The 19,610-nt window shown below is 45.5% G+C and overlaps 1 protein-coding gene across 3 annotated transcripts in view; it reads right to left on the bottom strand.

Annotated features, from left to right (window-relative positions):
* LOC138526169 (uncharacterized) overlaps nt 1-19,610 on the bottom strand; it is a 273,227-nt gene that overhangs the window by 80,224 nt on the left and 173,393 nt on the right. The gene's annotated exons all lie outside the window — the stretch shown is intronic.

The raw sequence follows: 19,610 nt of genomic DNA, 5'->3' as shown, positions 1-19,610 counted from the left end.
GGAAATCGGTTTTATCGCACGTGCCTGGCGCAGTCAATCGCACGCGGACACTCTGCGCCAGCCGATTGCGACACTTTTCTGCGAAATTCTATGAATTACCCTGTAAGGGTGGAGGGGCGAGAAGAGAGGCCGGTAGTCAGAAAAGCAGAGGAAGGATTGAAAATGAGAGAAAGAAGAGGTTAGGCCACTTCCTGAAAGGATAGAGGATAGGCTGCGAAGAGTGACAGATGTGCAAGAACCAGAGAAAATTAAGGACATGCCAAGGCTAGCGGAAGATGAGGTAGTGCTGCTATGGTGGCAAAGAGATGAAGAGCGGGAGGAAGTGAGAAAACAGGTAAGGGATGTAGAAGAAGGAAAGTGGAGACATGGCAGCTTCTTGTTAGATTGGATAACTCGGTTATCAGAACGGTTGAGCTGGATATGGAGAACAGGGATGCTGCCACGTGTACAGGCGCTGAGCAGGGAGGACGGGAGATGGCACCCTATGGTAGTGCTAATTATGCTTCCATTCCTGTAGAAGGGTCAGGGGGTGCAGTAGCCAGAGTAGACAATGAAGGAGAGGAGGCGCATGTCGAGCAGGGAGAGCAGGGCATAGTCACCCTCACTTCCGCTTCAGTAGTAGGAAACACCATGGAGCCATAGGACACCCCAGGGTACTTGCATGGCTGTAGCAAGTAGTAGTGGAGGGATGGGGGAAACTCCAGACAAAACGGGGGGTAACTCAGTTTCTGTTGCTCCAGAAGGGTCTGGGAAGGGCATATTACGTCCCGTGGTCATACATGGACCGACGTAACTTGATGAAGACAACCCCTTCGCTCACTGCATGGGTGGGGAATGGATTGGTGCATTAGAGAAACACTGTGCCTGTGTAATGTTCGCAATAGGGCACATGAAGAGCTTATTCACTGCCCTATTGGGGGAGTGTTCAGACGAGCTTTGGAAGAGATCATGATATCTTGGAGTTCAGTTGTATACAAATACCCATGATGGAGCAGCTTTTAATAATCTTAGGGCACAGGTTTGGGGGGCCTTGTGAATTACGTATCCGGATACGTCCGACATCAATTCAATTTTAGCTAAGACAATGAAATTGGATGATGATCCTGCCGCTCACATCCAGTTAATTCAGAAGATGTGGAGGGGAGAAGCGGGAGAAGCATGTGACAAGAATGTGGGAATTTTCTACCACATGCTGAAGTGACTTCCTAAAGAAGTCCAGCATGATTTAGATAAAGTGGTAGGGATGGAGGCCAAGTGTTGGCTGGAAATTCAGGCAGACATTGTGCATTTTTGCAAGAGGAGACAGGAAAAAGAGAGGGAGAATGTAGAGCAGGCACAAAAAGCAGAGGCTAAACTTGTTCAAAAGAAATTGGCAAAGATTTGTTAAAAAGGAGCATTAATTACAAATTCTTTGGAGGGCCAGCAGGGGTAATCGGGACAACAGGGACACAGTGAACCGGGTACGACGCAGTATATTCACATTCCAAGGCCAATGAGAGGGTTTCCCAGGTGCAGGAGAGGATTTCCACGTGTAAGTGGGACATTTGGTGGGTTCGGAGGAATGGGTCCTCAGTTTAATGGGCCGATGGGAAACAGTTACGGAGGATTCTATGGGATTCAGTGTTGGTCATACGGAAGGTTGGAACACGTGTCATGGGAATTGTTGTGAACGGCCACAGTTCATTAACATGGGAGCTCAACAGATGCAGGCCTGGCCCTGCCATATGCCACGGGATCTATGCAATCACAACAAAACCCAGCGACTGGTGCTGCACAGACCTTCGGGATCCCACCGACCATGCCAGCACAAGCATCGGTGCAGAAATGGGACAAGAATCCTTTACAACAAAGAACAGTTGTGCACTACAGTTGAGTGAGTGTTTTCAGGGGAAAACCTTTTCCTCTTCTAGGTGCTAATATTTACCAGGAGAAATACAGTCCACAGGGATCTCTGATATGTCAAGTCCTGTCCATTACCACTGATCTGGAAGAGGAAACCCAGATAGGTGTGCAGGTAGGTGATCAAATGCTTTCATTCATGGTTGACAAAGGGACTACTAAGTCTTTATCAAGGTAGGTGAATTCCCCTTGTCAGGCAAAATGATGGATACACAGATTCTCTGGGGCTATCCTGTCAGTTGCTTCTACTGAAGATCTTCATATCAAGGTGGGTAATCAAAATGTATCAGCCCCTTTGTTGTATTGTATGAACACCCCAGAAAATCTTTTGAGAAGGGACATCATGAGAAAGTTGCAAATGTGGATTGCTTTCACGGAGGAGGCTATAGTATGCTCAATCCCAGCGTTGTAGCCAGTAAGGGAAGCAGCACATTTTCAGACCTATTGCAGCGACAGCGCGATAAGGGGGTTTCCTGTGTATGCAGCATTGTTTCTTTATGGGGTGATGGTTTCGTTGAGTTGGGTCCCGGGGATCAGAAATCAGGCCTGGCGAGTACTAGTTGAGTTTTTATTTTGGCCTGATGTGCTGCAGAAATTAACGCCAGGAACCATTGTTACGATTCTCTTGGAGGCCATAGTGATCAAGAAGAACAGGGTGGTTCTCTCATGCACAGATGGGAAAGGTAGAGCGAGGCACAAAGTTCTGTGCATCGATCCGATCTTATCGCCATGGGACGTGTCCGACAAGCCGAAGATACTGAAGAGACAGGAGAGATGGTCTTTGAAATTGGAGTGCCTTGTCAGACAGCGACAGAGCAAAGGGAAGCATCAAAGACCATGCTCATTGTTAAAAATACATCGCCATTTTGGGAGGAGGATTTGGGAAAAGTGCTGGACCATTTGTGGACCAGCAATCCTCATGATGTGGGGCTGCTAAAGAGTGTTGGAGCAGTGGGGATAAAATTGAAACCTGGTGCGATATTACCACAAGTTAAGCAGTACCCCATGTCTAAGTAAGCAGATGAATGGATTTATAAGACCATTATTGCGTTGTTAAAGCAAGGCATAATACAATCTTCTGTGTCCCCATGCAATATGCCTATCTACCCTGTGACGAAAGCGAAGGGGTCCAGTTGGAGGATGGTCAAGGATTTGGGCCCCCTCAATAATATTTTTGAGGCAGAATTTCCAGTGGTACCGAATCCTGCCACCATTCTCTGTAACATCATGCCATCCCTACTGTGTCAACCCACTTCAGGTAATTGATTTAAAAAATCATTTTTCTCTGTTCCCTACACCCCATTTCTCAGTACCTCACAGCATTTAAGCATTGTCGTCATCGATTCAAGCCCACAAGGTTGCCCCACGGGTACTGCAATTCTCAGAGCATTTTTCAACCGGGTGGTTCAGATGGATTTGGGGCATTTATATGTGTCCAGTACCGCAATTCAGTACATGAATGATCTATTAGTCTGCAGTACTTCTGAGGAGCAGTGTTGAGGAGACTCAATAACGCTCCTCACCTGCTTGCAGAGAAGGGGTACAAAGTGGACAAAGAAAAATTGCAGTACTGTTAGACAGAGGTAGTATATTTGGGGCAAGTAATATCGCCTGCAGGAAGAAAGCTAATGCTGGAGAGAGCCACTGCAGTTCAGAATACGCCTCAGCCAGACACAGTGGAACAGATGCAGTGGTTTTTAGGGCTCTGTAACTATTGTAGGTCGTGTATCTTCGATTACTCTAGTTATGTGCGGCCCTTACAGCAGGGACTAAAGGAAGTACAGAAGGTGAAAGTTCTGAGAGAGTGGTCTGAGGAAATGGGGACTTGTTTTGGGAACTCAAGGCTGTAATCAGCAGTGCTTCGGTCCTGGCGACCCCAAATTACAAGAAGGCATTCTTTCCGTTTTTCCATTCAAAAGGGCAGGTGATGACCGTGGTCTTGACCCAGCAAACATCGCTAGGCCACACACCTTTAGCATATGACAGCAGACTTTTAGACCCAGTGATGCAGGGACAGGTGCCTTGTAAGCAAGCTCTACTGGCAGCCGCTTTTGCAATTCAAAAGTTTTCAACCATTACTATGGGTTGCCTGGTGACATTGTACATGGAGCATGCGGTTTTAGCGATTCTAGAAACATCTAAATGCACGTTGCTGACTCAGAGAGTATCAGGGTATTTGTGTCAAATAGATCAATGCATCCAGTGCAATGTCACCTAGTAAATCTTGCGACATTTGTAGCAGGGCCAGTGAAGCCTGAAGATATTGTTCATGATTGTGCCACACATGAGGGAGACGAGGAAGAGAGTGAATGTGAAAGAGGATGCCCTGGAGGGGGTGAGGTGATTTTTGTTGCTGGGTCTTTGACCATCAACCAGGAGATGGCTGGAGGCATTTGGGTGCACTTGTAAGGGGAAGGCAGTCACTGTTCATTCTGACTCTGCATACATCACCTCCACTGTCCATTCTGGGTTATCAAGATGGCAGAGAAGAGGGTTTAGGAGGTTGGACTGGTCCCCTGTCCAGCATGCAGCGCTGCTATCCCAGCTAATAGAAGCGTTAACCTTGCCAGCAGAGATAGGTCTAGTAAAGTGCACTGCCCATACTAACCGCACTAATTCAATAGCTCTCTGAAATGATGCTGCAGACAAGGCAGTGAAGGAAGCAGCGTATTTTCCTTTCACAGATTCCGCGAAAATGGAAACTGTGTCCCAACAGGCATAGTTACCAGCCCTGTGCACCACGGTCCTGGTACTCCAGATAATAGAAATGCAAGGGAAAGCCCTTAGAGAAGAACAGGAGCTATGGAAAAAGAGAGGATGTGTTCTCTCACCCACAGATTTGCTTTGGACACAGGAGGTGCACGTAGAGCTGCTTCTTTTGGCTTTAGAGCAACTACATTCCCCGTTGCATACCTAGATGACTAATCACACCAGAGCTCCAGCAGGGCTGATTTATCCTTAACTTACAAGAACAGGTAAGTAGATATGTAGTGTGCAAAGAATTAAATCCGGGAATTACCATGATATTGGTCATGGGGGTCTTGCCCAGGCCCTCTGGTCCATTCAAGGAAAACCACATTCATTTTGTGGACATGTTAATGAGGTGCAGTAATTCCAGATAGATAATTATCGTGGCTTGTCCATTTCCCAGGTTGCTTGAGGTTGGTCCCTGTGTACATCCTGATGCTAAATCAGCAGCAAGATTTCTGGAGAGAGAGGTATTTCCAAGATGGGGAATTTGCGAGGTCCTAAAATCCGACAACAGAGCCCACTTAATGTCTTGTTCGGAGAAATCACTTTGCTGCTAGGAATAAAGCATAGGTTTTGCTCGGTGTACCACCAGGATCATGGCGAGGCTCAATGGGGTCCTTAAGGCCCATTTAGCTAAAATATGTGTAGAGTTAAAAAAATCATGCTATACATGCCTCTCACTAGCCTTTTTCTTTTTTACAAAACCAGCCAGGGAGGGACCACCACTTGAGCCTCATGAAATCGCAAATGGGCAGTAGGCCACATACACCGCTTTCAACTTCATGTATGACAGACACACAAGACCGCAGCGGCCCTAGGAGGGGAGTTTAGGGAATACCTTGGGCCGTTAACAAAAAGTGTTAAGGTTGTGTCTTCTCACCAACAGACAATAGGAGTAAACGGCGAGACTACCGACTATCAGCACAAGAGACACAGCTTCTCCCCAGGGACCTCATCTATATCCGCACCTTCGTGCGTCCCTGGAATAAGCAGCATTTCCATTCGCAGCAGAGAGTAATCCAAGTGACTCCGACTGCAGTAAAGGTGGAGGGCAACAAGAGTTGGATCCACTTAAGGGATACTCGAAGGGATACCGGCAGCCCTCCATCGGCACAGGAGCAGGCACAGAAGTTAAGTACGCCCTAAGAATTCACTGTTCGTTTCCATTTAAAATCGGTGTGTGAATAGAGATTTGGAATGTAAATAATTTTCTCTATAGGGAAAAGAATGTCTCAGATTGTAAATATTGTAAACATTTATGTTTGAGGTTTTCTTGGTCCTCGGGTCATCATGTCTGAAGATGATAACTAGTATAAAAAGGGGACATTTCAAATTGTCTAATTTTATGGAGGTCCGAGGAGAACATGTTATGAAAAGAAATGTTGATAATCTTTTGGACAATTACAATGATGAATTAGATTCTACAATGAATGCACATGGTTTCGCATTAGATAACACACAGAATAGCCATATGTGGAAGGTGAGGAGCGAGAGATCTGTAGGCATTGCTAAATCTGCTCTCATCCCCCATGCTTCTGGCATTCCTAGAGTAATTATTCTGAGTAAGGTAGTGGTAGTAGCTGCGCTGTCTAATACATCTAGCCCTGTGCAGGGTTCGAAGGGCAGTTTTAATGGAAGTCAATTACGGCATCAATCATACCAAATGACTATGATTGTTCAATTGCCACGCGTGTAGAAAACAAAAATATCAGGTGTGTTGAAAGAGCCCAATTGACCTTGGAAGGAGCTATATTTTCTAAAAATTGATGGGAGCAAGGGGTGAAGTGTTGCACAGCTGGAGGAATGAGAGCATTCTCAGAAGAAGGGGTGGCACGAATAAACAAAGAGTGTGAGACAGTAAGGAGAAAGCATTTGCAGTATCTGTTGTGGTTCAAGGAGCCAGACAAATATGTTAAGATACAGACACCTATTTTTCCTTGTGTTTTAAGGGCAATGGTATGGTGCCTGTTGGCACGAATGGGAACCGCAGTCGCATGCTTCGCATCACAGATTTAGCTGGAGGTACAGCTGCTCTTCTTAATAATTTTTGGACCTGTGGATAGAATGCGTACAGGCAGTTGTCTCCAGCCTGGCCAGGTGTGCGCAGTTTCTCTACCCTTCATGTGCCTGTCCTCCTGATCATTGATGAGCACCTGATTTTGGCCCGTTCATTGCCTGAAGTTACATCTGTGCCCCCTTGACCATCTTATATGAATAAATTAAAGACTATGTTTGACGGTGAAATTCACGAACCATTTGCAACACAGGAGACAATCCAATTACATTTCAGCAGCATCATCACATTCTTTAGCAGACATTCCTGATTGATATCAGCTGTTTAGCCACACCAAGGTTTTCTTTATAGTAAGTGACCAGGTATTTATTTTATTTATTTCATTTGTAAAGCACATACAAGCCCTCAGGCATCAGGGCGCTATAGAACCAGTTACATGGGGCCCGAAGGCAAGAAAGCATAAAGTTGCAGAGGGACCAGAAGCAGACAATATTCAAGAATTATCAGGCAGGTTACTGTTTGGTCTACATGACAGATGACTTCAACAACTGGGTTTGAGGCCCAGAAGGAACCTCCAGCCCTGAGAGCAGGTGGGAGGGAGTTTGACTGCTTGGCTGCAATGACTGGGAAGCTTATGCCTCCTGCTTTTGCACGATTGAATTAAGGTTGCACAAGCCTGTGAGAAAATGGGGTTATGGTGGGCCTAGAAGGTTGGGACATGGTGACTTTTTGCAAAAGATATGGTGGAGCTGACTTGGTGATACATTTGTGGGTGATGGCGAGAGTCTTAAAGGTGATTCTTTCTTTGATGTGGAGACTTCTCTGCGGACAGTAGAGATATGGCCTGAACGGGGCATGTTAAATATTGCGCGAAGTGCATTGTTTTGTATAGTCTGGCGTTTCTATAGATTACGCGATGAGGTACCAGCGAATAGGGCATTGCAGTAGTCTAATCTTGCTCCCACCACTGAGCAGGCAATGGTTAGACAGTTGTCTTTGGTATGGATGGGTCTGGCAAAATTGATGAGTTTGGTGGAGTAGACTGCTGCTGATGCGATGGCGTTGACTTGGCGGGTGAGGGATAGGGTTGAGTCAAGGTACACTCATTGGGGTTTTCACGGATGCAGCGACTGTGATAACTGAGCCATCAATGTTGAAGGCTGAGTACAAGGGGTTCAATTGCTTAAGGGCTGAATTGGAGCCAATGATGAGAAGTTCTATTTTCTCATCATTGAGGCAGAGTCCATGGGTAGCCATCCAAGCTTGGATGGTGGCATAGGTGGAGTTTAGTGTGGCAGCATCATCGTGGTAGGAGCTAGATACGGGAAGGAGGATTTTTGTATCATCGGCATAGTTTGTGTAGGTGATACCAAGAGAGTCTAGGTGTTCAAAGAGGGCCTTTGTGAAAATGTATAGCGTGGGGCACACACAGGACCCTTGTGGCACCTTACAGTTGATGGGGGAGGGCGCTGCACATGCATTCTCTGCAAGGACTTTCATAACTCTGCCTTTGACAATGGAGGCAATCCAGGAGGCTGCTTCAGTGGAAAAGGAGGCTGAGAAAATCAGATGTTGGCATAGAATGTTATGATCGTGCCATGTCCTAGGCGGAAACCAGATCGGCGCATAAGGATTTGATTAAACTCAAGATGATGTTGAATTTGGGTGTAAGCCGCACTGTCAAGAATTCTGAGGAGGAAGGGAACCGTGGTGATGGGCCGGTAGTTGTTGGGTGAAGTTGGATTGAGGGTGTTTTTTTATTTTTGAAGCAGGAGGACCCCATCTTCCTTTAGGCAAGCTGGAACCAAGCTGGAGGTGAAGGAGTCATTAATGAAAGCTGTGATGAAAGGTACTAGTGTTTCGGCACAGTCTTTGATCAGGGAGGCTGGGCAAACATCGCCTTTGCAACGTGCGGGTTTGAGGCCGGGAAGGAGGCGCAGCGATTCCTGTGTGGTAATTTTGTTTATAGTGAACAGGGGAACTCTAGTTTTGTTTAGGATTGGGGCATAGGAAGGCCTGTGCAGATGAGCGAGGCTGGTTTGTTTGGCGGAGAATTTCTTTTCCAATGTGTCATTTTTAAGCAGCAAGGCCTTCTGGATACTGTGGTGAAGAGTTCTTTTGAGTTGGAGTTGGCTTTAGCAATCCTAGTGTTGAAGGTGGTGGCTTTTACTTGGATAATGGCTTTCTTGTATTGTTTGGAGAGATTTGTGAATTGGAGTTTGGGGTCTTCTTTGTGGTTGTTATTCCTGCAAGTTTCCAAAATCCTTTTTTCGGTTGGGCGGGTGGCTAGATTGGGGGTTTACCAAGAATTTGAGTGACTAATGGGTTTGGCATTTTTTTTGTACCAGCGGAGCAGTGGAATCAATGGCATTGGTCAGAGTTTTGCAATACAGGTCTGCTAAGTATGTGGGGTCGGTAGAAACCAAGTTGTCTGGATGAAGGGCATAGAGCCAGGCGGAGCGGTTTTATTTAGTGAGTCTCTTAGAGCAACAAGCTAGGGAGGGCAGGAGCGAAGTGGTGGAGGGTTTAATGTGCGGACCACAGAGAAGCACGAAGGAGATGATGTGACGGTCGGACCAGGGACAAGGCGAGTTAGCTTTGATGGAAATATGGCAGTTGTTGTCAGCAGTTAACACCCTTTGATGTGTGTAGGGTTGCAAATACATTGTGTGAAGCAGAGTGAGGTGAGGGCATTGGCTAGGGAGCAAGCTGGTAGGTCAGATGGGTCGTTAAGGCCAAAATTAAGATCCTCCTAGTAGCACTTGTGATGAGGGTTTAGCGTTGTCACCTAAGATAAGGAGTAGGTCCTCCTCAAATTAAAGGAGAGGGCCGGCCGGATGGTAGCTGATGTGTGCAACAATGTTGCTTTTCGTGGACGTGGAGAGTTTGATGGAGTAGATGTCACAATTGTTGTTCAGTGTGGATTGGATTTGTCTGACAATCAGATGGACCTTGGTAATGAAGTAGAAGCTGCCTCCTCTGCCATTGGATCTATCACCCCTGAGGATAGTGTAGCCTAAAGGGATGGCGAGGGAGTGGGAGTGGGTAGGTCCAGAGGCCGTGCGGAGCCATGTTTTCGTTGCTATTGCATCAAGGTTGTTAGCAGTCAAGAGATCATAGATGTCTAAGGCATGCGCGGGTAGAGAGCGTGCATTGACAAAGGCTAGGTTGAGGCAAGGGATGATAGGGGAGTATGCAGTGGTGGGCCTGTTATTACATTGCCATTGTACCATAGGGGATTATGGCTGGGCAGAGGAAATGGTACACATGCAGGATTAGAAACAACATTCTATTTTTGATTGTTATTGGATGGCTGAGCATGCGGAGGCAACACACATACAGTATTTGAAGCATCAGCAGCATTTCGAGTTTTGATTGGTGTTGGAGGGCTGGGCAAAGGGCTGCACACGTATATTACTGCAAGGTGTAGTGTCTGATCTGCTAGGTGCATAGGATATCTGGATGATGGGGGTGAAGTGCACATTGGGTTTTAGTAGTGTCTGTAGATTATGTGACCACTTTGTAAGCTCAGTGAAGTGCGCGGCTGGAGGGGCCGGTAGCAGAACTTGCAGTTGGGACAGCTGAGGGGCTATCAGTGAGAGAGCTCTGGGGTGTAGGGGCCTGGGCAGGAACGTAGAGACCGGGCCTAGGACAGCGACTTCTGAGGAGGCATTGAGCATGCATGGTAGGCAAGTGCTCTCAAGGGCACGCAGAGAGATCGTGGCCCGATCTCGATCCTACACGCTTATTGCGGCAAGGGTTGGGCAGTGGTTTTTCAGCATAGTGCGTGTGAGATGCCATATGGGTGGATAGGTGTGAGTTGCGGAGAGCGGAGCTACATGTGGACAGTGTTGTGATGCTTAGGGCAGCAGAGAAGGTGGCTGGGATAGTCAGGACAAGACGCATGGAGATGGTACCTGATGCTGGCGATAAAACAGGGCTAGGCAAGATATTCGTGTATGCAGGAAGATTAGGAGATATCATTAGGTTATGGCACAGGACTACTGGTACCTGCACATGCCCCGTGGGGTGCTGCAGCCACTGAGGTGTCCAGGTTTCAGACAGGGAAGGTTGATGGCCTTATGTGCAGGCCTTCAGTCGGGGCCGGCGAAGCCTGCCGTCTTGGAAGAAGTTCCTGTAGTAGAGGCCCGGCTGGCCTATCAGAGAGAGGCCTGCAGCTCCAGCAAAGAGAGGAGCTGCAGTGTTGGCCATTTTAAGCGGGCATTGCTTGTGGGGACCAAGGAGCCCTAAAGGGCTGTTACCCTGCTTCTTTGATGGCTGGGTCAAGATGCGGTGGGGTAGGTGTGCACTCCAGTGCAACCCACGGAATAGAGGGCAAGACAAGGAAGGTCAATGACCTTATGTGCAGGCCTTCATTCAGGACCGGCAAAAGCCTGCCGGCTTGAAGCTAGTTCCTGTAATAGAGGCCCGGATGGCCTATCAGAGCATGGCAGAGACAGGCATCTCGGTGGCCCTGCAGCTTCAGCAAAGAGAGGGGCTGCAGTATCCGCCATCTTAAGCTGATGTTGCTGGTAGGGACCTGACAGCCCTTTAGGGCTGTTACCCTGCTTCTTTGGTGGCTGGGTCAAGGTGTGTGAACTCCTACTCTTTATGAACGAGTCTGGGTCAGCGTTCAGTGCCATTTGGGAAGAATTAAAGTTTTATGACTCTGCAAAACCGATATATACTCGACCTCCTAACAGCAGGTGGGGTATGCTGGAAAATAGGGAATACCTCTTGCACGTTTGTGCCTCCCAATGATACTGAAAATGGGAGGTTTATCAGAACTATTGCTGCCCTGCATAAACTGAAAGTGATCATGGAAACAGAGGCTGGGATCACCATTGACTCATGGATCGACTCTGTTCTCTTGGGTGTCTTCTTGGTTGAGCCTCGCTGCAAAGATCATGTTGCCTATTTTTTCTTTTTTCATATTCTTCTTTGTTCTTGTCAATCACTCCTACGTAGTTTCTCTGCTGAGGTAGCAACAGACGCTGCCATGATGACCATAACCCTGTCCAGGGCTAGGGCTACCACCACTTCATCCCATATGGATACTCAAAATGAAGGGGTCTTGTGTCCTCTACCAAATTGACTTGCTTTTGTGGAGCAGCGGGTAGATTGTGGGAATGGTGGGCGGATGAGCTGGGTTTTTTCGACAGAGGAGTACGCCCATATTGAGACCAGTGTGAGATGGTCGTGGGGTTGTTCTCCAAGAAAATTATGATTTGTTAGTTAAAGTATTAACGAAAGGGGGGAATGTTGGGGTGGTCAGGAAAGGTCACCATGATTATGAGGGGTTAATGTTGTGCGTACCCCATGATTAACTGGGGGTGGCGGGGAGCTGTGTGCCGTGTGACAATTTCATAGGTATCAAAGTGTAGTTAATTATGGATGGGATATGTAACTTTATTGTTCCTGTTAGTCTAGAAATTGATACATATTAACTTGCATGCACACAAAGATAAAATGTTAAACCCACCAAATGTAAAAACATACACATATAATAATACAAATACATGCGGAATTCATGAATCTCACAAATTAATCAGGAACACAGTAGTTGGGACCCCTTTTGCAAAATGTACTTTAACTTTTAAACTACCTTGCCAGCTTTTCAGAAGGCAGGTGAGTGAGTAATTTAAACATTCGCGGTCAGTACAGCTGTAGAAAATAGCCATGAGTTTTTATGATTTGATGAGTATCGTAGATAGTAGATGTACTCTCCTGATGTGTGAGAGCATGACAGAACCAGTTTCGTTATTTATTTTGGTCAGAAGTAAAACATCAGGGTAAGCCAGAGTCTAAAGGTATTCAGGAGCTTCAATTGTGCGATTAAGTGAGAGTTTTTGTAGATTGGAAAGTTTCAATGAAGCGGTGACGTGGGGAATGAGATAGCATCACTAACAAAGAGAAATCAATCACCCATGCTTCTGCATATTGTGGGAATTATTCATGCGAGCCATGTGCAAAGGGTTTAAATGGCTTAGGCCAGTTATAGCTAGTAATGAATTAAGTTTAAATACCAATGTTTAACTATGTGATGTGTTGATGTCATGCCATACTATGGACAAATTCTTAGAAGAGGTGTGTTATGAATACGATCTGAAGATAATTATGAAGATAAAACTGGCCAGGGAAAACATAGGAATTGAGAAACAATGGGATTTCTTTTTACATGGTTTTGTCCAATCATGTTTTGGGGTGGATTGCAATAAAGTATTTGGGAGTGTTTTAACTGTTGCAAAACTGTACATATGTGAACTGATGTGGTTTGTTTAGACTTGGGTTAGTTTGGTCCTGCAACACCATCTAACTGCTCCCTGCAAAACTGTACAATAAACTTGCTTCATGTTCAACCGTGTACTCACTTAAGTTGGGGGCCTGTTTGGGGTAACCTCATTAAAGGCCCATTCGCACAAAGCTAAGAGGGGGTTTCCCCGCCTCAAAGAAAACTAGTGAAATTGTCAGGATGTCCAACACAAAAAAGTCAGTCACTGTCGTGTCTCCAAAGCCTACCTCTGTCCCTAACAATAACAACTTAAACCAACTGTGCAAGGATGATCTCTTCGCAAAGTAAAGTGTTCACGGTAGTTCCAACTAATAGAAAGGTTCCCAGTCTCTCGGGCAAACAAAAGTGATGAAATAAATCATATTCATCATTCACTATAGAACCCCAAGGTTAGGGTTGTGTGCCTTTCCCCTAGACTTGTTCTACTTTCTTTTAGGCTTCTGAGCCCTGTGTCCTTTTAAGTAAATGTCACTGAGTACTTTACAAGGATATTCTTCCTAACTTCACAGTCTTTAATCCCAGCTACTTGGCACACTTCTCTACCAAGCATATGAGTATGTCCTTTTCACTTCCAGGGGCTTTTGACCCTCTTGTTCCAAGCTTCTTATGTTGGTGCGATCCCAGACTCACAAAGATTTGACGAGCTTGGTTTACATTCCTGCCAAGACGTTGTCCTCTCATTAACTATCTTTCTTTCTCTTACAGGGTCCCAGACCCTCTTGTTCCTTGTTCTTTCAGGCCTTTGAGTTTCACATGGGTGTGGGTCCCAGACTCACAATGCAGGGCTGTACCTGCCAAGCATACAACTCCTTGTTTGCTCCTTCAATTAGGGTCCCAGACCCTTTTATTCTTGGTTTCTCATATGTGTGCGGGTCCCAGACTCACTTAATGGTCATATCTGTTTGGTTCACTCTCCTGCCAAACACACAAATCCCCTCTCTCTTAGTTCCTTCTTCAATTAGGGTCCCAGATGCTATTATTCTTTGACTTTCAAATGGGTGCGGGTCCGAGATTCGCAATGTTTCTACAGGGTCCCAGACGCTCTTTCTCCAACTTCCTGCCTCACTCCCTTGCTTTCCTGAACCTTCAATGTCACTTGCGTAACCTCTGTACCCGTTAGCTTCTTCGCTGTAGGTACCAGCAGTTGCGGAGCATCTGCGTTGCTTCTTGAGGCCCTGGTAGCATTTGGGTGAGGGGTGGGGTCTACAACGGCTCTGAAGATATCCGATTCTGCCCGGCTCGCAGGCACTTCACGGAGGCCTGGGGAGCACAGAGTTTTGTTTCAACAGCAGCTCGAGCAGCCCTTCTAGAATAGACCAGGTTTGCATTCTCCTTTTACTCAGTTCACGGCTTCCCGCTCGGCTGTCATCCGTTCACCTGCTGCACGGCTCCCACAGTTCTTCCTCATAGAATCGTTCTCCTCCTGTGTCCCAGCTAGTACTCCTTTTAAAACCAGATGAAAAGTACTTAGTTGGTATTTCAGTCTTGTCAACTATATTAGTCTGACTTGTTTGACAATAGAACATATTGGCTCTGGCTAGAGGGGGGAAGGAGGTTTTACTACGGGAGAAGGGGCTGGCGGTACTGAAGCAGGGATATACTGTATCTCCTGCGAATAGTCGTCCCCAATCCCATAAGGGGCTTCCTTCCCCATGTGATCCTCCCTCAGCGCACCACTCCCAGGTGGATAACTGCACTGTGGACGCACGGCCCTAGCTCCATGGGAAATGTCTCCCACTAGGGAAGAAGGGATGAAATCCTCAGATTTGTCACACTATATTTATATGAAAAAAGGTTTAATTGGTCACCAGTGCATTAATACATAATTTTTACAACCGCAATCCATTATATGCATGTGAGATGATCAAAGAGATGTTAGATTTTACTCTCTACCACAATATCTTGAATGATGTGATTTTTTTTATATATATATATATATATATATATATATATATATATATATATATATATATATATATATATATATATATATATGCAAATCAAAGGTGTGGCCATGGGAGCAAAGCATACTCCATCTCTAGCCAACCTCTTCATGAGGCATTTCGAGCAGTTGCACTCAGCCACAATGCCTATGTAGAACACATCACTTCTTGGTACCGATACATAGACAACATATGATATGGAATGGGATAGGACAATAACTAAGCGAATATGTCACAATGATCAACTTGAATGATGTTGGGCTTCAATTCACAGATACAGCCAGTGATATAGAAGTCAACTTCCTAGATCTGAAGATTTACATTCAAAACAAAATCCCATTGAGACTAAAACGTATAGGAAAAGCACATAGGTTAATTACACCCTTCTTGCCACAAGTTGTCATTGGAGACACACAATTAACAATATCCATGCGGGAGAATACATTAGAGCACAGAGGAACTGCAGCGAGGATATAGCTTCCAACAGGAATGTGAATTACTGAATCAGAGATTTAATTAAGTTGACAGAACACTGCATGCCTCACAAAGCAATCAAGAAAGTGGAGGAAAGGGAAAGGAGCGGTTTACTGAAACCCAAACCCAGAACAGAAGAATTTGAAACAACAAAGATCAGGATGATAACTTAATACAGCAGCAACAGTAGGCAATAATATTGGATGACAAAACATTGGCACTGACTTTTAATGGACCAAGATCTCAGACAATTTTTATGAGATAACCCCAACATCACATACACCAAAGCCCCAACCCTAAGAATGAGACAGTGTCCACCTTTCATGACTAATAAGGAACCCAATACCGACACCACAGATGGGTGGAAAGGGAAGGCTAGAAAGGGATTTCCACAAATGTGTTACATCCACCTTGGGCCAAAATACATGAACTAATGATTGCTGACAAGAGCATACACAACGAATATATAAACTGCAAATATGTGTTTTGAAGCACCATTACGGAGCTATAGACTAGAATTCCTGAATGTTTCAATGTCTTGGGGAGTCAGGACTCGCAAACTCCCTCTTGGAACCCATTGGCAGGAGCACCATCAGCTGGACGACAGGAAACAAATACACTTTGTAGGAGTACAAAGGATGATGAGTGGAAGAAGAGGTGGTGGCAGGGAACTTAAACATAGAATGGAGGCCTGACTGATTTGCAAACTCAGAACTGTAATTAACAGCCTCAACACAGATCATGAAATGCATTTTTTTTTTATAATAGAGGCCCTATCATATTATTTAATACTGTATATTTGGGTACATATGCGTTATCAGTGAATGTTATCCAGTAGTTCACTTGACATTTGAATTATGTGTTTCAAAACTTACGTAATACCAATCTCATGACAACCACAACTAGGACAATCATGAGAACCTAAGACATATAGATTTGGTCACAGTTTGTTATATGAAAAACAAGCTTGCTCGAAATAATTAAAAACAAAATGATGACACAGCGTTATTAGATCACCCGCCAGTGATTTGTCAGGAAATATAAGCACATGCAGACTAGTATACAGTAATCAACATACATATTGGCCAACTTTAGCCACCAATTACCTGTTGCATATGGGTCTAAGGTGAATCGTCTAATATTGATCCTTTACACATACTCCTTAACAAACACAAGTTACATGCAGAGGTAACTATTCTACTGATATCCATACATATGTTGAATCAGATGTATATTGCGCTTGTTTTCTAATAAATATAGACGACAAATGGCGCACATCCAGAAATACAAACATGTGTAAGTACAATGTAGTAAATACGACATTATCTGTGCCACTAAGAAATAGGATCAACAACTCATTAAAGATTATAGGCATCTTTTACTTTTCAATATCCCGCACTAAAGGTAACATAACATACATGTAGACAAAGGGCTTGGGCAAGGATGCAATACTTTGACCATACTGTGATTCCATCACAGACACGGCACACATTGAGTACATGATTTCACGTCACAAGTAATGATGTCACACGTATAGTGTGTGACGTCCCAGCACATTATAGAAACAATGGATAACATGGCGGCTACGAACCTGAGAAATACAGGACAGCAAGGCTGAACACGTCTGCTTTATCGCAATCCGAGATAAGGAAAATAGAAGCCTTTCGTGGATTCCAATAGGGAATCCCAGATTATCAATAGAATAGAAAATGTATCGTAGCTTAAACATGCAGCCATAGCTTATCCCACTTGTTCATAACAACCAATTCAGCCACGCACAGAACCTTCCCCATCTGCCCTCTCACAGTAGTAACTTTTATCAGATTAACACCAATGCCGCCACAAGTAGAATTCTTCCCATTTGCCGATTTACAGTAATAGACATTAACAGACCAACACTAATGAATGTCCATCAAGCAATTATATTATAGAAAAATGAAACATCCTACATACACATATTGTGCTTCTAAAAGAGAGAATATCATGCTATTGGGGTAAATATACCTGCTGGCCATGTGCACACCTTTTTTTCTGATAGCGTCTCACTTAAGACTCATATTTATCATGGGCTCATATCTAAACTGATCCTAAGTATTGTGTGCAAAATGCATGATCTCGAAGGACCAGATTTCACTAGAATTTGATCATTCATCTGTGAAAGCAGAGACACTAAATATGTAACTTGGGTAAGATGTATTTGAGTGATTCGGACGAATTTCATATGCAGGCCTCGTGTACCCCTATTTATAACTTACACAATTTGGCTTGCCCCTGCACATCTCTCAACACCACAACTGAGATTTTGGGTCTATACTATGGTATGCTTTTTTTTCCAAAATATATATTTTATTCAATATTAAACAATAACAGTAGCAAAAACAGAAAAGGAATAAAACAGATCAAACAGTAGACAACGGAATTAGCACAAGATTGTGAAGACACAGCTCATTATAGTGGAAGAATGGATATTAAAGGGTGAAATTTAGTATGCACCTCATTCATGGCAATATTCTGATAGGGAGGCGGTAGTGGAGGGGGATATTTCTAGGTTGGGTTGGGCTAAAGCTATGCGGAGTTCAGTTCAACCTGTCGACATTGGGCGGCTTCAGTGTGAGGGCCGGGTAACGGACCGCATAGTCTATAAATGGGGCCCAGTGTTCAGGAAAGGATTGAGGTTGCCCAGGCGGGATGCAGTGATTCTCTCCACAACAATGTCCCAGCACTTAGCCCACCAAAGTGGGATGGAGGGCCCCTCTTGGTACTTCCAAAGACGGGCGAGGGCAATCTTGGCTGCCAATAGTAGATGGGTGCAGAGGCGGGCTGCGTTTCCCGACATTGGCAGGTCCCCCTCCCCCAAGTCTCCCAGTAAAATGATTTCAGGGTCCCATGGGATATTGAGGGCTGTTATTGCTTGGATATGTGTCAGAACACCCTTCCACTAATGCGCTGCTTTTGGGCAGTCCCATAGGAGATGGAAAGGCGACCCCCTCTTGTTCACATCCCCTCCAGCAGTTCGGTGAGGGCCGCACACCCGCTTTGTACAGTTGGGACAGTGTAATATAGTACCTAAAGCATACTTTATATCCTCCTTCCTTATTAGTGACACACTGGGTGCTCCTGTGAAGTCTTGTCCAAATTTTGTCCCAGGCCTTAGGGTCCAGGGGGCGCCCCAGATCGCGCTTCCAGTTCAGCATGTACCTTTCCTTTGATTCCGGGTTGGTTTTTTCCAGGAGTTTGCAGAGGGTAGAGATCTTTCCTCTTGGAGGGGATGCCGTTAGTGATAGTTCGAGGGGTGTTAAGTCCTTGGAGCCTCGTTCTCTGACGGAGCGTTGCAAGATCCAGTGCCGGATTGGAGTATACCGGAATCGTTCCTCCTCGGTTATCTTGAACTTCGCTTTACAGTCCTCAAAGGAGAGCGGCTGGTCTTCATTTAAAAAGTCTGAGATTCTGTGGAGGCCGCCCTCTGACCATTTGACGAAACTTCGGCAGAAAAGGCCGGGGGAGAAGCCCGGATTGCCCCAGATTGGGGTCAGCAAGCCCAGCGAGCTTTTGATTCCCCACTTTCTATTTGCAGCTTTCCAATTGTCCACTGTATTGCAAGTTGCTGGAAGCGGAGATATTAAGGGCGGGGTATTCTGGGACTGGATGTTGGGCAGGTCTGATAAGGGGGACGTGCACCATGCTTCTTCCAGTTGCAGCCAGGCTGGGCGATCCCCTGAGCAAGTCCAGGTGAAGGCATGCGCGAGTTGAGAAGCGCGTCGATTTCTAGCGATGTCCGGGGCCCCTAGACCTCCGAGTTGTCGGTTGCGGGTCATGATTTTCCTGGCAATGCGGGGTCTTTTGCCTCCCCAAATGAATTTCATAATATTGCGCTGCAAAGCTATAAGATCCGCTTCCGGGATGTGAGTTGGGGGCGCGTGGCAGTGATATAGCACTCTGGGGAGCAGGTTCATTCTTACCGCGGCGACCCGGCCCAGCCACGAGATCTCCTGTTTGTCCCATCGTTTCAGGTCTGAGCGTAGCGTTTTAAATAACTGAGGGAAGTTGTGTTTGTAGATTAACTGGCTGGATTTAGGGATGTGAACTCCCAGATACTGCAGCGAGGTGTGAGCCCACAGGAATGGCAGATCGGGACATAGAGTATTTACCTGGCGCCTTGGGAGGTTGATCGGGAGGACGGAGGATTTATCATAGTTCACCTTGAACCCGGAACATGCACCAAATGCTTCTAATTAAA

The sequence above is a fragment of the Ambystoma mexicanum genome, chromosome 7p (genome assembly GCF_040938575.1).
Source record: "Ambystoma mexicanum isolate Mex_15411 chromosome 7p, UKY_AmexF1_1, whole genome shotgun sequence".
Lineage (NCBI taxonomy): Eukaryota > Metazoa > Chordata > Amphibia > Caudata > Ambystomatidae > Ambystoma > Ambystoma mexicanum.
The sequence above is the reverse complement of the archived record's forward strand: the minus strand, read 5'-3'. Positions and strand labels throughout refer to the sequence as shown.